This window comes from Macaca nemestrina, chromosome 12 (assembly GCF_043159975.1).
Source record: "Macaca nemestrina isolate mMacNem1 chromosome 12, mMacNem.hap1, whole genome shotgun sequence".
Lineage (NCBI taxonomy): Eukaryota > Metazoa > Chordata > Mammalia > Primates > Cercopithecidae > Macaca > Macaca nemestrina.
In genome coordinates this window covers 126,177,551-126,198,921 of record NC_092136.1, presented here as the reverse complement: position 1 = coordinate 126,198,921, position 21,371 = coordinate 126,177,551, and the positions used below count along the sequence as shown (strand labels likewise).

At 45.2% G+C, this 21,371-nt stretch overlaps 1 protein-coding gene and 1 long non-coding RNA gene across 10 annotated transcripts in view; one reads left to right on the top strand and one right to left on the bottom strand.

Annotated features, from left to right (window-relative positions):
* LOC105476237 (kirre like nephrin family adhesion molecule 3) overlaps positions 1-21,371 on the top strand; it is a 579,748-nt gene that overhangs the window by 371,966 nt on the left and 186,411 nt on the right. The gene's annotated exons all lie outside the window — the stretch shown is intronic.
* The window catches only part of LOC105476236 (uncharacterized), a 227,226-nt gene that overhangs the window by 33,630 nt on the left and 172,225 nt on the right, over positions 1-21,371 (bottom strand). For both annotated transcript variants that reach the window (XR_011611277.1, XR_011611276.1), the window contains one exon: positions 19,605-19,682. This is a non-coding gene — a long non-coding RNA (uncharacterized lncRNA). The remainder of the gene's footprint in view (positions 1-19,604; positions 19,683-21,371) is intronic.

Below are 21,371 nucleotides of genomic sequence, written 5' to 3'. Positions count from 1 at the left end.
AGACCTCCTGAATCAGAACTCTGGTGGTGGGGCCTAGTAGTCTATGTAATGGCCTTCCAAGTGATCCTGGTGTCAAATAAAATTTGAGAACCACTGCTTTATATAGGCTAGGTGGCCTGGAACCCAGGAGTGAGGCGTTTCTGAGAGTCTAGGAAGCCATCCTTTCCCCCTAAATGGCTCAAAATCAGAAAGTAACAATGAGAAAAGTGAGGCAAGGTGCACAAGGTATAAGACCAGGAGTCAGGGATCTGAGCCTACATCGAGGCTCCCTGACTCTGGAGAAGTTATATAGCCTCACGGAGCATGTTCATCTACAAAATAAGGATAATAATTTCTGCCTTTTGTGAGATTGTTGTAGGGATAAAACGAGCTAATGGATTTGAAACTGCTTTGAAAGCTACCAAGTGCTAACAAAAGTAAGGGATTGTTATTATGTCAATACAGGAAAAGGCTGTGACAGCGTGACATGTACTCCTGCTAAAGATGCAAATCACCTCAGGGTGAATTGGTCCTGCCTGCACCACCCCCACACACTTCTCCCTCAGGGTGTTCTCTCCTCATGTCTCTCCATCTCTCTCTTTCCCACACACCGGGCCCACCTGCCCCGAGCAGAGCTAATGGAAGTGTGGCTTATGGGGAGGAGGGATGGAATCTGCTCAGGATCTTCCGATTCTGCATATGAACAAATTCAAACTGTCTGTGAATAGGCGCCTTGTGCTGGAGTTTGAGAGTTCGAGTGCGAATGCCGTACTTTCTGCTTCAAACTCTGGCTCCGACATTTGCCAGCTGTGCGGCGCTCATCCAGCCACTTAGTTACTCTTTGACCCGGTTTCCTCATGTGTAAAATGGCAGTAACAGTGAACACTAGAGATCTGCTAGAGATCTGTGAGGACGAATTCAGAGGATATTTGCAAACTGTGGCACCTAGAGGTTGCTGAATACATAGCAGAATGAATGAATGAATGAGCGAATTAATGCATACGGACTGATTGCACAGACAACTGAATGAAGAGGGAACATGAAGTAGCTACTGTGTCACTTTGTATGAGAAGAAGTATTAGTTTCATATTTTGGTGTGGGAAACACCAGGCGGGGATGGAAGCTGACACTTCAGGCAGGATGTGTCAAGGAGAAAGGGCCTGTCTCCCAGTTGGTCAGGAGCTTTGACTCGAGTGGAGTGGGAAGGAAGGAGGAAGTCTGTGAAGGAGTGATCAGGCACAGTGTCAGTTCCAAAGGACAGGCTCACGTTGTGGTGTTGCCATGGGTGGCAGTTCTAACTGGAGTTCAGCGCCCTGTGGGGTCGAGAACACCAACCCACACATTAGGCAAAAGGGACAATCAGGAGTCAAAGACAAGCTCTTAGGCTGGGAGTGAGGCATGCTTCTAAAACCTCAGGGCCCTGAGGCACAAGCAGGAGGCAATCAGTCTGCTAAGCCAAGATCAGAAACCCTACTCAGGGGCCAGCTCCAGGCAGAGGTAAGAGGTAAGTCATCGCTGGATAAGGAAAAGCCTGAGAGCTTGACTGACAGTGTATCTGAGTGGAGTTTTCCCAGTCCAAGGCCAATGCCCTACTCACTTCCCAACAAGATCCTTGAAGCCAGGTCTTCAAAGTGAACAAATAACAAAAGGGGCAAGGAACAAAAGGAGGAGAGATTTCCATCAACTGGTTCAATACCTGTTTTAATTCTTTGCTAAATATCAGTTGAAGAGAACATGCCTCTTAGGCTCTGGGCAAGTCACTCAACAACAGTGACCTTATCTATAAAATGAGAATGGCATCACAGCCCAGATGAAAACATGTTGGGGAGGAATAAATTCCACTCCCACCTCATCCCACACAGAGAGGGGGCTTCTATTCCATTCAACATAGACCTTTGGAGAAGTCCAAAGACTATCATTGGTTCCTGGGAAACAAATTCACAAGCACTTTTCTAAACCCAGTTCATCTATGTGGAAGTAGGGACCTTTATCACCCACCAGACTACATTATGTTCCACATCAGAGCTAGGATCCCAGGAATAACCCAAATCCAAGGGGATCCCTCTGACCATGTGTCTGGTGCGAAGGAACCCGTCTGGAAAAGAACAGGTGATTCTATCAGGATCCTGGCAGAAAGCAGACAATACACTCAAATTGGGGAATCTGGAGAGTTTAATAAAGGGACTGTTTACAAGGTTCTACTCCGGGAGTAATATAAGGAAGAGTATAGTACCGTGGGGTTAGAAAGGGTGGCAGCAGTGAGGGGAGAGAGTGGCTCATAGAACCACGAAGGAGAGCATCTTTCAGAGAAGCCACCTTGACAAGGCACTGTGAACTTCAATCAAAAGACACAACCAGCCCTGAGATGATTCTGCAGAGAAAGCACCAGAAAATATAGTCCAACCTCATTTTCCTACTTCCACCTGTCCTGCAAGGCCTCCTCATTGGCCAGACCCAATCTGAAGCCTACGGCAAGGAAGTCTGCTGCTGGAATCCACACAGCTCAGATTCCCAGGGCACAGGGCAGGGTGGACATGGATCTGGAGGAGCACGTGAAAGGTATCCAGCCAACGGTCCGTCCACCTGCAGAGAGAGCAGTGCAAAGCCCCTCACAGCTGCTCTGCCTCCACACTCCATTTAGCCATTTGGAGAGAAAAGTATCGTGAGAGGCCCCAGAAAACGCCCCTTTGGCCCAGAAGTCTCCCAGCTGGCCCCCCAGAGCTCCCCCCAGAGCTTTACTACAGGAAGCTCACAAGGCTGGCAGCTGCCACTCATTCATGAGCCCTCTTAGAGCCCCACTGTGCTTCCTGGGGTGAGGACATCTGCTTGGCTGCAGGCAGCCCAGTCCTGGTCCGCCTCTACCCACATGTGCACAGCCCCTGTCAAACCCACACAGCACACCCAGCTGAAGAAGAGCTCCCAGTCCCCCAGAGAGCAACTCAATCAAGGGAAATAGGAGATCCACACTTTTAGCACAGGCCTGGTCCAGAAGCAAGACATGTGCATCATTGGCAGGGGTTGTGGGGAGATGGTGTTTGGAAGAGACAAGGGAAGAGGAAAACTAAAAAGATAAGCATTTTAATTAAAATCTTCTGCCTGCATTCCATGGCCAGCCATTCCTGGCTCTCTTCATTAGGACGTGCCCTTTAAATGCTCATTATCAAAGATTTACAAATTGCATGGGTTTGGTGCCTCTGCTGGGCTGGGGAAGCCTGTCTCCCTGCTGCTGTCAGATGCTTTCACAACATCCTCAGTTGCTCAGACTCTCCTCAGGATGGACCCTGCATGGGAGGAGCAAGTGAAGGGGGCAGTAGAGGCGAGGCCCTGGCTCCAGGTAGCAGGCTGGGCTCCAGGAAATCTGATGAATAGGAAACATGGGAAGGGGTGAAATAAGAGAGCTTAGTGTCAGTCTTACAGGAGAAGCAGAGAAAATGGCAATCCGTTTCTATTCTCTGCTGGGGACAAAGAGGAAACAGATACACACTGCCCAAGGAGACTGGGCTGGACCTCAGAAGAAGGCCTATAGAAAGGTTGGCAATAGAACAAGTTGCTGAAAGAAACTATGGGGTCGGGCCGGGCGCGGTGGCTCATGCCTGTAATCCCAGCACTTTGGGAGCCCGAGGCGGGTGGATCACAAGGTCAGGAGATCGAGACCATCCTGGCTGACACGGTGAAACCCCGTCTTTACTAAAAGTACAAAAAAAAATAGCCAGGCATGGTGGCAGGCGCCTGTAGTCCCAGCTACTCGGGAGGCTGAGGCAGGAGAATGGTGTGAACCCAGGAGGTGGAGCTTGCAGCGAGCCGAGATCATGCCACTGCACTCCAGCCTGGGCGACAGAGCTAGACTCTATCTCAAAAAAAAAAAAAAAAAAAAAAAAGAAAAAAAAAGAAAAGAAAAAAGAAAGAAACTATGAGATCACCCACTATTGTTTTGAGAGCTAGGAGAGCAGGATATACTGTTCTTCCTGGTTAGCAAACATTCATTAACCACCTACTATGTGCTCTCATGGGTACAAAGTTTACGCATGTGCTCAAAATCCAGTTGGGGGTGGGCTAAGGTATGTCTCCTCAGTCACTGTGAAGTCAGCTCACTGCCCCCACAGCCTGGGAGGTACTCCATCAGCCAGAGAAAGGAGAGTGCTTCCTTCTGGAATGTTCTCATTTTCCTTCTCATGGAGAAGGCGAGGCCAGGCTGGAGAGAGAGAGTCTGGCAGGATTGGTGGGTGGTGAGCAGGTCTTGATGAGTGCTCAGACAGTGCAGTGGGACGCAGGCCAGAAGCCTTGGAGGGGCGTGCAAAGTGTGTTCAGAGGGACCAGTCTTGTCTGACCAAAGACTTCCCTCTGATAGCCCCAAATTACAACCGGGCCCTGGCTTGATTTCTGCAATATTTAGCATTTTTTATCCTTCGGAATAGTATAGGTCATTTGCTCGTTAGAACCACTCAACAAACTTCAGGATAGGTAGAGCTGGGATTGGGATCATTCCTCTTTCTCAAACCAGGAGACCGAGCCTTGCTTGGTGGTGGGAGAGACAGAATGAGGATGTGGGTCTGCCGACTCCTGGGCTGTTTTCCCGCCCACACAGTTACCCACCTATCCTCTCACTACACGTGGGAGAGAGAGGCTCATGGCGGTCAAATCCAAGCCCTCTACTGGGGCCTGTGAGTTCTCTCTGAGCATCTGACATCCCTCTAATCCTGCCAACACCTCCCATAAAGAACATTCTTCTCCCTCCCTCCTGCCGCCAATGCCATCTCCCTTCTCTGGAGCTAATGAGGCAGCAGGCCCCACGCAGGGTCCCAGTGACAGCTGCTTGAGGCATATTTACTGAAGCCAACCGCTGGACCTGACAAGACATGTTAATTAGGAGATGATGTACCATGGTAGGACACATTGGCCACATGGCAGCTGGACTGGCAGCGTCAGTCATCATGGAGCCGGGGAGGCTGCTATGACATTCTTAATTAAGGGGAAGCTTGTTCCCATCACCAGGTGACAACCCTAGACTTGGTGAAGACGACGTCACTGGTTGTCCCAGCAAGGACCACCCAAAAGCCAGCCCGAGCAATAAGATTTGCCTAAAGGGCTGCCTGTAGGAACACAGACCAGGTCACTATGCTTCAACATGACTTTCAAGGCCCTTGGCAACCTGCTCCAGCCTCTGTCTCCTTCCTCATCTCCCCCAGGAATCCCCAGCGTCCTACAACCACCTCTCCCAAATAGGTCCCTTTCACACTCTGTGCCCTGGCTCTTTCAGTTCCTCGGCCTGAAATTCTCTCACCTCCACCTCCTTATGCTTATATTGAAATACAACTAAAAATGAAAGATTCCACTCCAATACTGCCTTTATAGAGCTCTGCCTCATTCTTACACACACACACACACACACACACACACACACACACACACACTCCTGCATACACACCTTCCTTTGAGGCTTCAAAACTGTGGTTTTTTTTTTTTTTTTTTTTTTTTTTTTTGAGACAGGGTTTCGCTCTTGTGGCCCAGGCTGGAGTGCAATGGTGTGCAATCTTGGCTCACTGCAACCTTCACCCCACCGGGTTCAAGCGATTCTCCTGCCTCAGCCTTCTGAGTAGCCGGGATTACAGGCATGCACCACCATGCCTGGCTAATTTTTGTATTTTTTATAGAAACATGGGGTGAAACATGGGGTTTCACCTTATTGGCCAAGGCTGGTCTCAAATTCCTGACCTCAGGCGATCTGCCCACCTCAGCCTTCCAAGGTGCTAGGATTACAGGCATGAGCCACCATGCCCAGACAAAATTGTGGTTATTCTTTAACAAGACTTATCAACGGGCTGATAGGCACTGGTGGAGCAGTACCAGGGCCAGTTGTTAAAATAACGAAATATTTTTATACTGGCTGGTCAGTAGTCACCGCTGCAAGCCCCCTTACTCGTGTTTCTCTTGCTATTCTCAGATCCTCCTCCAAGACACCCCCTACTGTCCAGCTACTAAAGAGTTAATGGTTGGCACAATGGAGCCCTCCAGGCCTCTGCTTCAGCCCCGTGGCCTGTGTGCATTCTGACTGACACATGCACATGCCATGCTGGTTACTGAATGTTTCAATATCCATGCTGCTTATAAGGCTGATGTCGATCAAAGTCAGGTGTGCTGGTTCCTCATTAGAATGTCAGACTCTGTTCCCCAAGGGAATACATGTTTGCATATATTCTCAGGGCTACCATATTCAAGGGACATGGTAGTAAAAGGGCACACCCAGCCCCACAGTCTCTCTCCAAGACCCCAACATGCTGCTGAGTTGAAGTACTGTTTTTCTGCCTCCAGTTCTCAAGCCCCCAAGGGTCCTTTCTGGACCCAGAACTATAGAAACATGTATCTCACAGGGCCAATTTATATGCCCTGTACCCTACTGATAGTCCCTACCCCAGCAGGGTTCTGATTCCAGAATCCATTCATCCGTTCAGTGAATAAACATATGTCGTACACTTACTGCATGCCAACAAGAGGACAAAAATGACAAAGACACATCCCCCAACCACAGAAATCCAAATTCCAATGCAAGAAGATACACAAGAAAATAAATCAGTAAGTTCAACAGGAAGACAGTCATATACAGGGGTAATAAAGGGATAAGCAGCGTTCTGTGGGGTCTCAGAGAAAGGACCACTCCTAACTCTACCCTGGAGAGGTGGGGATGGTTTCCTGGGATGGGATAGTAGAATTGGCTCTTGAAGAATGGGCTGAGGTTTTCTGGGCAGCAGGTGAGGGAAAGATGTTCTAGACACCAGGAATCACTTGTATAAAATATTCAGAGGGCAAAGGGCATAAAGTGGTCAGCAATGTTCCAAGTGCCAGGGACAGGAGGGGCAGGACATCACACTGCAGGCTTGGGGGAGAGATTGTGAATATCAGGCAAGGAGTTTATCCTGTCAGCAGAGAGAGGCTGATGGAAGTCTTCATGCTAGGGAGTGACAAGACTGGATTTGTCTTGTTTCAAGATAATGTAAGTAGCAATATGGAGAATGAATTGGAGTGTAGGAAAGATAAGGCAGTCTGTAGAATTTGACTGAAATGAGATTTGTTTGGGAGTAATTGATTCCTTACAATGACCAACCCTGAGATTTTTACAGAGACTTTTTAGAAGAAAATACCGTTTGTTTCAGGCCATATACTCAAATGATTTCCAGAGACCCTACCTAAAGGTGACTGAGAATAGACCAGGGGAAGCAATCCTGAGACCTGGATTGTAGCCTAGTCCATGACCTTGAGGAAGCTGAGTGACCTTGAGGAAGGCATCTAACCTCTCTGAGAGCAGTCACTGGAATCGTGCCCTGAAGTGGTCACATGCTCAGATCAAGTAGGGCACAGGGTAGATGCTGTTAAGATTAGATAGTAGCTTTGCTGCATTATCATCAGGGATATGTAGTGTTTCCAACTGAAGAGGGGAAAAAACCCACCCTATTCCCTGAAACAGGGTACGGTATGAGTTCGTAAGGCCCAGCAAGCTTCCATAATGGAAAGGGTGCCCACACCATCCAACAGTCAGTGACCTTGTGATGAGTGACTAGGAAATGCTGTCAGCAGTCCCTGCCCTACCCCAGTTTCCATCATCCCTACTGATGGTGGGTCTGGAGAAAGTGCAGGCTGTCTCCCCAAGCCCTGGGTCAGTATCCAAGGTCTCCTTCCATCAGCCCTGCCCTCCATAGTTGGCCTCAAGTCAAGCATCTGGAGGTCGCCCTGTATTACATCATGACAGATGTTATTGATGCTCAGGAATTACTCAGCCCTTTGAAAAATCACAGCCACAATATTTGTCTCCATTAACATCCATGGCAGCACTTCAGTGAATCAATAGGATACTTAATGCTGAATTACACGACATGCCTAGGCAGCCTGCCTCTGCTGAGCTTAATCCTTCAGGTGAATAACACAGTAGAGTGTTCCAAGCGCACTGGGAAGGCACCCGGAATAGGAAGGGGAAGCCAGGGTTTTTACACCATTATAAACACACATTTGTTTACCTGCTAGAAATGAACCAAAAATTCTTGGTCTTTCCAATTTTAATTGTGTTTTAGGCACCTGATGGTGCTTTTCTCATCTCTAGTGTGAGTGATTCATGCTTCGTGTTCTAAGAAAGACCTCAGGTTTTGTTTTGTTTTGTTTTTCCCTAGTGGAAATCAAAGGAGAAGAAAAGAATAATCTGTCTAGGGAGAATAACTGATGATCCCAGCTATACAAACTTATCTCCATTCTCTGATCCTCCTATCTTTCATTCTGGCCTCCCCACCACCACCACCCCCTGGCTCCCTGTGTTCTAGTTCTTCATTCTTATTGACTTGACCCAAAATGCCATTTTCCTTGTTAGTTGCCTGACCTGTCCTCCAGGGATCTCAAAGCACTAAATCAACATCCATCACCAGCAAGGATGGTCCTTCCCAAGCCACAGGTGGGAAAACTGTCACCACAGGTGAAGAAGAGATTAGCTCTTCCCTTCACAGAATTCACAGAACTGCTCACTGCTACTTTCTCAATGAGTAAAAAGAGGTGCCTGCCAGCCCCTTCTGGAGTGGGACTGAGGAGAGGCATAACTTTTATTGCCAGGTTCAACAGACAGCCCCAACACAGAGAAAGGGATTTTCTGTAGGTTGGTTTGTTCATCTTCTTGAGAACCTAGAATTTCAACATATGTCTTTGTTTCCTAGCTTAGTATGCATTCAATGGCTTTCTCCTCGCCTGCTTTGGCTGGTCTTGTGCTTTCTGTTAAGAAAGCAAGCAGGGCTGCCCTGTACACAGCCTAGTCATGACCACAGGTATCCTCCCCGCATCCTTGCTGGCCCATCAGCTGTTGCCCCTTTTACCTTCCTGCTTGCTCACTCTTACCTGGTTTCCTCTTCCATCATGCAAGATTCACACAGATGTTTTTCTGATCATTCCAGTGGCTACAAAATCTCATCAGCACACAGAGCCGCCTACATCACAGAATACCAACATAGTCCCTTCCTTCAAAGAACTTGGACTTACAGTGAAGGAGCAACAAGCTGAGAAGAGCACATTAGAGGGGTGCCCAGAGATGTGGGAGAATTCAGAGTGTGTCTTCATCCATGTGTCGATCCCAGGGGCCTGGTCATACACCACCAAGGACAGGTGTGGTTTCCAGGGAGGCAGTCTGTTTATGTGCAGAGACACTTTGGCTTCCCATCTTCATAGTATGTGGGTAGGTTTTTCCACCCATGGAGATGAGTTGAAGAGGAAGATAACTGTCCTGTTAGTGGGTTTGGGCTGTGTCACCTTAGACAAACGATGATCTATTTCTGTTTTCTTGTGTCTACAGTGGAGCCAAAGTCTCCTGGGAAAATCAGTGAGATAACTAGGGGATATCGCTTTGTAAATTATAAATATCATATTTGTGTAATTAAGAGTCTAGGTTCTGAGCATCACATTGCCTGGGTTTGAATTCTGGGTCTACCACTCTCTAGCTGTGTGACCTTGGGGAAAATACTTAACCTCTAGGTACTTCCATTTCCTCACTGTGAAATGGAGCTAATGATAGTATCTGCTTTTCATAAGGATGAAAAGAATTAATACAGATAAAGCAAATAAAACTGTGCATATAGTTAACTCTACAAAAAGTATAATTAGCACTATAAAAAGTGTAGCTGGTGTGATTATTTTCTCCTTTTAAAATTTGAGCTCCTACTAGTCAAGAATCTAGTACCCACTGAAGTTTTGTGGGGTTTTATTTGGTTTTTGGTTTTTTGTTTTTTGAGTTTCACTCTTGTCACCCAGGGTGGAGTGCATTGGCGTCATCTCGGCTCACTGCAACCTCCGCCTCCCGGGTTCAAGCGATTCTTCTGCCTCAGCCTCCCAAGTAGCTGGGATTACAGGCACATGCCACCATACCTGGCTAACTTTTGTAATGAAGGTGCTGAGTTATTTGCCGGGGCCCTGATAAGAGTGTGTCAGATCTTGCTGGGACACAATTGCTGCAGGGAAGGCTCATCAGTAGCTACCCTTCCTCCAAAGGGACCAGTAGCACCATGGCTCACAAGCCAGAACTGACTCCTCTCCTCCCTCCAGACTCCAAGGCAAGAGAATGACCCCAAATCCAGAGAATGGGGATGGAAAGTTCAACTTGAGATAAAATGTGTCACCACTTTTAACATTTAGAAGGCACCTTGAAAAAGTAATTAAAACAGCACCCAAAGGTGCAATAACTTTCTCCAAGAACACCAAGTTCTCTACTGGCTGATTTAGCAAGTGAACAATTACTGTATGCAAAACACCTTGTAAATGCAGTGTGAGCCACAAACCCCAAGAGAGATTAGCAAGGATAGCAAAATAATGACACAAATAAGATACCAGATACCTCCTCTAATCTGTGGCAATGCCCCATTACCACACCCACCAGCATTCACCCAGCCCATGGGCAGCACCTCAACTGTCCAGAAATACAACCAACAGTCCCAGAGACTACGATGTACCTTCCCCACCCCCAGACTCCCACCGCTGTCAGCAGCCAACCATGAGCATTTTTCATCCATGTTAGGTAAGATAATTACCTTGAGAAGGTTTGAGAAACATGATGATATATCTCATTTTATGTAGCACATTAAGGCTAAAATTTAATGCAAGGCACTAAAACAAATCTAAAAATGTAAGGTAATATAATAAAATCAATAGGGATTATTAGGAGTAAAGTGTTATATCTGAGGCAATAAAACCTTGGAATTCCAAGAAAACAATGTTCTAGTAAAACTATAATAGATTACTATGATTTAATCACTTGGTAAATAATGTGGTGTTTCAATGGGTTTTATAGTTTCATGGTATTAAAAAAATACACATTGGAGATTCAACCAAGATGGTTCTTATAAAGAGTGTATCTAAGAGTAGTATCATTTTGACAATTTGTGCTTTTAAATAATAGTATATTATTTTATACATGGATCTACTTTTTAAGCCTCTCACATGCTTTTAAGATATCACTTACCATTAGGCTATCACTCTGCAGATTCTCAAGCCTCTGAGCACATGAAATTATATTATTCAGAACATTCTTCCACTTCACAGAACAAGTGAAAACTTAGGAATTCCTAGAGGAACCTGATTTTCCTATTTTTCCTTTAGCTTGTACTAATTGCAAGACGTCCAAATACTGAAATTAGGAAGCCATTTTGCTTGAAGTTCTCATCACCTATTTAAATAACCCAAATCAAAAGGGGTTCTCCCCATCCCCCACTCAGAGCTGTTCTGAATAGTCAAATGAAGATTAAACTCTTGATTTAAGTAGCTACATCTTAGCAGTAATTAACACGTACATCAAATACTTTTTTCCTTTGATATGATATGGTACTAGAATTTAAACCCTGATGAAGGTGCCAAAATTAACTGCAATGGGAAATGAATAATAATTCTTTTAAGATGACTTTGCCCTTCGCATTCGCTAACACTCAAGCACTTTCCAGTCTCTCTGGGCCCTGCTCTTAAGAAGTCTGCAAGTCAGGCACACAGGTCAGTTCCAAAGACCTATGAGTCCAGAGAGAAGAAAAAGCAATAAGCCTCTGGTCCTAGGTCTATTTGTCAGTATGTTCTCATCCAGCCAGTTGGGTACAGCCTTCCTCACTAGTCTCTGCTCCAAGAAGAAAGCAGAAGATATCTTCTCTAGGTTTGGATGATTTATAAGAAGCTAAAGAAGGAATTTAAAGTGGGGTATGAGGCAGGAAGAAGAGATCAAGAGACCTATAAAAGCATTTGAAGAAGGCAGCAAGGGAATGAATGTGGGACCAAGAAGGAATTCATTGTAACATCTGCTTAGTAGAGAAATCCTTTGATTTAACTTTCTAGGGCAGTGGTTCTCAAGGAGGAGGCTCTTCTTGAGACTTTAATCAGAGCTATGGACTCTCCTCCGAGAAATGCATACACAATACACACATGCACACACACCCCATAGACAATGGTGTGTGGTGTTATGTGGGCCCTTCCATGAACCCAGAGCCTCACATTAAGAAGTCCTAGTCAACAAAGACTTAGTCTAACACTCTTCATTAATGGATGTCCTTGGAATTCACAGCCCCTCAGAATCCTGGGCTGGTGAAAGTGTGTTTGGTACTGGATGCCACGTTTTAATAAGGACATGGAGAAGCAAGAGATCCACTGATAAAGAACGATCAAGATAATGGGTCTAGAATCCACCTTGGGTCTAGAATCCAAGGATCAATTCAAAGAACAAGGGAAGTTTAGAAAGAACTAAAGGGAATTATAATAGCTGATTGGAAAAATTTTAAGAAGGAAGAAAGTAGCCTTGTTTTTGCTGATTGGTTTTTGGTCAAGTGTTATAAGACCACCAGATTCTATTGCACATTGTGTGGGCAAACAGCAAAGCAGTGGAAGTTGCAGCAGAGAGAGAGTTCAATAATCACACAGCAGCCAAACGAGAGGAAACCTTAAATCTGCCTCCCTGAGAAACTTAGGATGGGATTTTTAAGGAGTTTGATTTTGTAAGGGAATAGACTAAAGTGTGGGGATCACTAATTGGTCAAGAAGTGAGGAATGAAGTCATGAGACAGGGAGATGAAGAAACCACATGCCTGTGCTGGGTCAGTTCCTTGGTTGGGGGTCTTCAGACTGGTGGGCCTGAGCCATTCCACTGGATTTCAGGATCCGAAAAATAACTTAAGTAATTCTTGGGTAAAAAGGTCCAGTGTCAGAGATTCTATCTATAGGAACAATGGGGGAGCAGGTGGTCAGCATGCTGTGTGACTCTTGGTCAGTCAGCAGCTGCTGGCAAGGGGGTTGAAGTGCACCAGTGCACCCTGGCCAATGCTTAACTACAAATCCGCCTAAAGCCTGGTTTATAATTCTCATTAATGTTGTGAGGACAGTTTCACAAGGGTCATTACTTGAGGAACCAAGTTTGATCAGTAGGAGAGAGAACAGTCCTTCCAACAATTAGAAGTGCTTCCTGCAATCCAATTTCCACATAGGATCTTTTTTTAAAATGTGAATCAGATTATGTCATTTTCCCATTCAAACCCATCCGATGGCATCCCACCACACTTAGGATAAAATCCAAAGCCCTCACTATGGCAGGTGGGCCCTACACCATCTGGCTTCCGCCTTCCTCTCTGGGCTCATCTCGTCCCATTCTCCCCCTAGTTGATTGTTCTCTCCAGGCCACTGGGCTTACTTAATGTGCCAAACTCAGTCTGGCCTCAAAGCTTTGGCATCTCCTGTTTCCTCTGCCTTAAATCCCCTTTCCCCCAGATCTTTGAAAGGCATATCCTTGTCATTCAGGTCTCAACTCAGTTGCCATCTCTTTAGCAAAATCTTCCCTGACTGTTCCATCTAAAGGGGTCCCTATGACCAGACACCCTCTAGATCTCTATCTCATTATCTCCAATGCATTTGTCAGCACCCGGAACTCTTTGTCTATTTACTTTGTTTTCAAGTGCTTGCTTCTCCAACTAGAAGTCAAGATCCACGAGAACCAGGCCCTTGTCTGGCCTTCCAAGTTCTAGAATAGTACCTAACACACAGCAGACATGTATTAAATATTCCTTGGGTGAACAAATGCAGGATCACACAGTGGACCTGATGCCTCATGGAGTAATTAACGAGTCTTCCATTAGTAGAGGAAGGTGAGTCAAGTCACAGCCCTTACTAGGGATGCCCTGGGAATACTCTGTGTTGAAGAGGTAAGGGTGAGTATATTAGGTTGTTCTCGCATTGCTATAAAGAAATATCTGAAACTAGGCCAGGCACGGTGGCTCATGCTTGTAATCCCAGCACTTTGGGAGGCCAAGGCAGGTGGATCACCTGAGGTCAGGAGTTTGAGACCAGCATGGCCAACATGGTGCAACCCTGTCTCTACTAAAGACATAAAAATTAGTCAGGTATGGTGGTGCATGACTGTAATCCCAGCTACTCAGGAGGCTGAGGCAGGAGAATCGCTGGAACCCAGGAGGCGGAGGTTGCAGTGAGCCGAGATTGTGCCACTGCACTCCAACCTGGGTAACAGAATGAGACTCTGTCAGGAAAGAAAGAAAGAAGGAAAGAAGAGAAGGAAGGAAAGAAGGGAGGGAGGGAGGGAGGGAGGGAGGGAGGGAGGGAAGGAGGGAAGGAAGGAAGGAAGGAAGGAAGGAAGGAAGGAAGGAAGGAAGGAAGGAAGGAAGGAAGGAAGGGGGAAAGAAAGAAAGAGAAAGAAAGAAGGAAAGAAAGAAAGAGAAAGAAAGAAAGAAAAAGAAAGAAAGAAAGAAAGAAAGAAAGAAAGAAAGAAAGAAAGAAAGAAAGAAAGAAAGAAGGAAAGAAAGAAAGAAAGAAAGAAAGAAAGAAAGAAAGAAAGAAAGAAAGAAAGAAAGAAAGAAAGAAAGAAAGAAAGAAAGAAAGAGAGAGAGAGAGAGAGAGAGAAAGAAAGAGAGAGAGAGAGAGAGAAAGAAAGAAAGAAAGACTGGGTAATTTATAAAGAAAAGAAGTGTAATTGGCTCCTGGTTCCATATGAGACTCTGTCAGGAAGGAAGGAAGGAAGGAAGAGAAAGACTGGGTAATTTATAAAGAAAAGAAGTTTAATTGGCTCCTAGTTCCACAGGCTGTACAAGAAGCATGGCCGTTTCTATACACATGAATCTTAGAGCTAAAAAGTAGAGTTTGGCTCACTAATACGGTTTGGATCATGTGGGTGGAGTTCTCATGAATGGGTTAGCACCACCCTGGCCAATGCCTAACTATAAATCTGCCTCAGCATAGCTGAGGCCTCAGGAAACTTACAGTCGTGGGAGAAGGCGTAGGAGGAGCGAGATGTCTCACATGGCCAGAGCAGGAGGAGAGGAGACGGGGGAGGTGCTACACACTTTTAAACAACCAGATCTCACAATAACTCACATACTATCATGAGAACAGCACTGAAGGGATGGTGCTAACCCATTCATGAATACACCAACCACGTGATCCAATCACCTCCCACCAGGCCCCACCTCCAACACTGAGGAACACAGTTAAACATAAGACTTGGTGGGGGGGACACAGATCCAAACCATATTAGTGAGCCAAACTCTACTTTTTACCTCTGAGATTCACATGTTCATAGCCTCATGTCACAGAGTAGAAAGAGCACCTGATTTTGAAGTCAGAGAGATCTGAGTTCAAATCTTAGTTTTGCTACTTATATACAGTGGGACTTTGGGCAAGTCAGTTAACCTCCGTGAACCTCAGTTTCCTCATGTGAAAAATGGAGATAAAAATGCCTATCTTGCTGGGTTGTGGGGAGTGTTTATAAAGCTAATATGTGCAAGGTACCTAACACAGAGTCAAATGCCTAGTAGGAACTCAACAAATGGCAGCTCTAGTTAACCATTCATGATTTGGTCTACAACCATCAACATGCGATGAGATGGCTGATTTGCTGGCAACATTCAAGCAAGAAAACTATTTATAGGGCATCTTTTTCTTTTCCTGAGAAAATAGTATGTCTCTTCAAGTTATTTTTGAAAGTAGATAAGTATAAATTTTGAAAACCAAAAATCAAAACAAATGTCCAACCTTGAATTTCTCTTCCAATTATCAGTTGACCCATGACCTAGATACAGCCCTGAACTTCTCTGCAGTGAATCTAGTGATTCCCAGCTCTCTCCTCCTGCCCCTCAGAGCTATAAGAGAGACGAGGCCATGTTTCTTCATGGCCTGCCATCTAACTGCATGGGCAAGCCAACCAACCAAATCTATTTTGTTTCATGATGATAGCATCTTTCCAACTTGCAAGTAACTCAGCTTCTCCTGTTCTGTGGGTCACGTCAGCAATCTCAACCTAGTCAGGCTAACAGGCCCGCTAGAATCTGTGGTCACCTCCCAAAATTCATTTAGTGACTCGACAAAGCTGTTTGGCTGTGAAAGCCAACTCCTAAGTCCCCAACCTCCGAACTGCCTTCCCTGACGGAAAACTGGAAGATCACATGGTGTGGTGAAATAAACAACTTTTTAAGTCATATTTAAGTAAGACTTGCTCGCTTTCATTTATAATTTAAGCTTTAAAACACCTGTGAACCCAGGCAAAGTGGCTCACACCTGTAATCCCAACACTTTGGGAGGCTAAGGCAAGAGGATCACTTGAGCCTAGGAGTTCAAGACCAGTCTGGGCAAAATAGTGAGACCCTGCCTCTACAAAAAAATTAAAAATAGCCAATCACAGTGGTGTGTGCCTGTAGTCCCAGCTACTTGGGAGGCTAAGACTCAAGGATCACTGGAGTCCAGGAGTTCAAGGCTGGAGTGAGCCATAATCACACCAAGAATCTTCAACCTGGGTGACAGAGCAAGACTTCATCTCTAAAACAACCACCACAAAAACCATGTGAGCCTCAGTCTTATCAGTAAAAGGATAATCGTATCACCCACTCTGTGTGTTCATTATCAGAAACAAATGGGATGATGTATTTTAAGCGCTTGATTCTCAAATGCTGGCTCCCTCTTTCATGCTTATCACTACTACAACCACCGCCCAACCGCTCTGGAGAGAGAGTTTTCTGGAAAGCCTCTATGCCCAACTGGGCTAACAGGAGGGTCATGACTGCATCTGACTTAATTTTCTTTCAAGTTAAGGCTTGATTTGAGCTGTGTTTAAGAAGAATGCACAACTTGTCAGGCAGTGCACCCCATTTTAAAGGAATCACCATTCCCACCAACTTGTTTCTCCCCCTCTTTCCTTTTCCTGTCTTTCCAGTCAATTCCAGCCCCTCTCCCATTCATTCTCCCCAACCACCATTTCAGCCTTCCTTGCGGCCGCCCACTAATGGGCAAGGCCATCTCAGTAATGCATTTCTGTGCCTTTAGCTATGCCATCACTTTGATGAAAGATTTCCTTGGAGCACCCGCTCCTTCCTCAGCTGCTTCCACCCTCTGCCATGTACGCTCAGCCGCGTGATAATGCAATCACTGTGTCTGTGTGAAATGAACGGACACACTAACACAAAGTTTCATAACCAAAGCAGTCATGCATCTCCCCACCCACGCACCCCACACACACACCTGGGGCTCCTCCCTCCATCCTGCCCTGTCCCCAGGGGCATACAAAGAAGACTGCTCCCCAGACATGTGACCAAAAGGCTTAACGCAGGCAGGTGGCAGAGGAGGCCACAATACCTATTACCTGCAAATGACCATAACTGCTGAGAGAGCAGTGCCATCCCAGAGCCTATGTAGCAAAGGTAGTAAGGCTCTGCCTCCGGACCGGGCCAATGCCTCACTGGTGGATTGTGGGGTAGGAGGCTGATAGAGCAGTAACAGGGTGACCTCAGACTCTAAAAATCACTCAGCTCCTGGCTCCATCATCATCTGGGACTGTCCTAACTCAATCCATATTTATTGCCATGGCATAACTAGGTCCCCTAAGTGGTTGTCTATCTTCAGCTTGATACCTCCAGGGTCCTGGTGGGCAGGGTTGCATGATGGTTAGGAACACAGGTTTTTTAGTCAGACAGACCTAAGTTCACATCCAGCCTCTGCTACATACTGGCTGTGATTCTGCCCATTCCTTAACCTCCCAAAGCTCTGGTTTCCTTAACTGTAGAGTGGGGTAATAAATATACTTACTTCCTAAAGCATTAGGAGGGTTAAACAAGATAAAGCAAAAAAAGTACTCTGCATAGTGGGCATTCATGACAGTAATTAATAATCATATGAATGACAATAAACATTTATTGAGGACTATGTCAGGAACCGGATTAGGTGCTGAGAATACAGAGATGAGAAAGACGTTGTCTCATTATAGAGAAGACTGTTATAAAAGCAGGTGCTAAGACAGAAGTATGCACAGGGAATATGGAGCACAGCTCTACTTTACAATTCTTCCTCATAATGCACCAAAATGTCTTTCCCTGACTCTCTGCCCACTGACCTGAGTTCAGCCCCCCAGAGCATCTCAAATCACTCCAATCCCTCTTCCACATGACAGGCTTTCAGCCTCTTGAAGACCACAAATCATGCCTCTCCCCAAGTCCCCTCTTTTCTAGGCTAAATAGTCCCAGTTCCACTCTAAAAATAATAAGCCTACCTTATCTCTCTACATGCCTTTCTCCAAGGAACAAAGCTATATTACCGGCCCCAGCTCATCCATCTTCTCAGCACCAAGAGCCCACAAAGAAAGGAAGATTTACCTGCCCCAACCCAGACCTGATACTGAGAGAAATTCAATTCCATTCAGGATCTCCCCAGAGTCTCCCAGCAGAGACACCTCAAACCCCAGCACAGAATCACAATCCTGTGATTGTGGCCCACTTGTCTGCAAATACATCTCACCAACCTTGGCTGGACTGACATCACTGCCCAGCTCATAACGTTGAGGAATCAGAAATCTGGAGGAACATCTGAGATCACCTGCACTGGGGGTCCTCATCTCTGGCTTGATGATAGAACCACCTGGGGGGTGTTTAGTAGAGACACCAATGCCCAGGTCCATGCACCCTCACGAGAAAGTCTGATTTAATTGATCTAAGGGCCTGAGTATCACTATAGTTTTCAAAGTTCTCCAGGGCATTCTAATATGCAGCTAAGATTAAAACCCATGCATCTTAGTTCAACATTTCCTTTTGCACTTGAGAAAACAGCCCAAAGAGTGGAAGTGAATTGTCCAAGGTCACAAAACTACTTAGAGGGAAAAATAGGATTAGAACTCCTGGCTTCTGACTTCCAATCTAGTATCTCTTTTACTAGGCTACCTGGAAATGAACATTCTGACTTAGGAACTGGAATCTAAGGGGTGTGCCATTGATGCCATAGAGAAATCGATAACAGATCAAACTCTTCCAACCCTTAAAGTCCACATGTTAATCCCACTTCTCTTTTATAAATCTTCCCTACTCCCCATTTACATCTGTACCCTGTCTTACAATGTGATGTCAAAATGCCATCCACAAAGGGAGAACTCTATTCAGTTTTCAGCCAAAAGAATTACACAGAAAAGAACCTCATCGTCAATCAAGAGCCAAAAGCAATTCTTAAAACCAAATTAAAGTCCTGTGCATTCAGCAAGGCCTGTTTAGAAATCAGACCTTCAGGTTCACTCCCCTGCTAGATAAAGGCTATGGGGGAAAAAAAAAGCAACAGTATTAACATTCCAGAAATGCAATCTGAAATAAATAAGTGATATTTTCTGGCCAAGGTAATGCAAGGGTTTTCGTTCCCTATGTGTGGAGCTACTTTACATTTTAATAAATGCACATCGAGAAAATAATATTATTGCTCTGATATTGGGAGATTTGTGAACATAAAATATTAGAACTTGTCAGGAAGGCATTTATTTTCTTTTTCCTTCTTTCTCTACTGCAATATTCTTTCACCTAATAGAAGATGATTACAAAAATAATTACATCAAACAGTGGCCAGCACACACAAAATAAACGGGAAAAAATGAAGGTTATCAGGCATTGGATAACACACGTGAGCAGGAGAAAGCGCGTGTCCAAGCAGGGGGAGGTAATTGCACATCAATCAAATGATTGCAGAGTGGGTGGAAAAAATTAAGGCAACTAAATGGCTGCTGAATGTTCTGATCCCAGATGCAAATCAGAACATGGATCAGAACTCATTAGCCAAATTATCCATCTCCAATATCCATGTGAAAAAGCCAAGTTCTGTGTTGGAGAAAATCATCTTACCTTAAAACACTGCCGTGTGCGAGCCTGTAATCACGAAACATTGGGATCCATAGCCAGTTTCTGATGGTTCTGGGACCCCTGAAATGATATGTATTCACACATATGCATTTATCTGGAGATTCCATGGTTTTTAATATGTTTCTAAAGGAGTTCTTTATCAAATAAAAATTAAAAGGTAAGGGGGTGGACACTAAATTGGCCCACCCCTTTCATTTAAAAAAAAAAAAATCAAATAAAAACTCCTCAGAAAGCAGTTTGGTAGTTCTGCAAAAATTAAACATAGAATTACCATATGACCCAATGATTCCACTTCTAAGTATCTACCCAAGAGTACTGAAAAAATATGTTCACACAAAAAATTTACACAGATGTTCACAGCAGCATTACTCACAATAGCTGAAAAGTGGAAACAGCCCAAATGTCTAGCAGATGATGAATGAACAAAATGTGCTTATAGCCACGCCATGGAACATTATTCACCCCTACAAAGGAATAAACTACTGATGCATACGGCAACTGGGATGGAACCTTGAAAGCATTTTAAGTGAAAGGAGACAGATACAAAAGGCCACATGTTGTACGATTCCATTTATTTGGAGTGTCCAGTATAGGCGAATCCATAGAGGCAGAAAGTGGGTTAATGGTTACCGACAGGGGGACAGAAATGGCAAGTGATGGGTATGGGGTTTATTTTGGGGTGATGAAAATGTTCCAAAATGAGGTCATGGCCATGGTTGCAAAATGTTGTAAATATACTTCAAAACTACTGAACTGTCTATTTTAAAGGGGAAAACTTCATGTTATATGAATAATACCTCTTTTTTAACGAACGTACTTTAAAAAGACTATCCCCTAAAACTTCCAAGTTCATGAGACAGTTAGTAGCAGAGCCAGATGATAGGATTGCATAGTGAACGCAAGTATGAGATCAAGAAAATTAATCTAAATTGACACCACAATTATTTATTCAAATACTGAGGGAGCATTTTTTCTATGCCAGGGGTGTCCATATAATAGTCAACTACTGAGGGAGCATTTATTATATGCCAGGGGTGTTCATATAATACTGTAGTGAACAAATAGGAACACTTCTTGCCCTCTTAGGGCTGATATTCCAGCATGAAGAAGACAAGTTTCCAAATACACACCCAACTGTGTAAGTCCATCAGTGACGTGAGTTGTGAAGGAGACGTACAGGCAACGTGAGAGTGCGCAGGGGCTGACTGGGCTGGGAGGCTTGCTTGAGGAGGTGAGCTCCAAGGGGCCACAAGCATGCATGTTGAAGGAACTGAAGACCCATGTGGACAAAGGCACCAGAGAAGGACAGAGGGCATCGGCAGGTCATAGAGCGGCAGTAGCACCTACGGTTGGTTAAGAATCCAGTGTTCCAGCCTGATGGGTTCAGCCGAGGTGTGATCTGTTCCTGAAGCATCAGCCTGGTGGGGTTGTGGATCGCAGAGGCAGCATCCACATGCCAACAGCCTCTGGGAGGCTCCCGTGCTCTTGGCAGCCAGAAAAAGGCTCTGCGATCAGTGAACCCAACATGCGTGCAGCCCAGAGATCAACCAACTGTGGGGAGGGCACGGGAATGCAAACATGGACAAATGACACGAGAGCCGCCTTTGGACTCTGCAGGCCATTCCCCTCACAACACCTCAGGATAAAGGGAAGAGTAGGAAACTAAGCAAGTGGAAAACAAAGGAGATGAAGTGGGAAACGTGAAACATGAAAATGTTGTCCTCAAAGTCCAGTATGAAGGAGGAATAT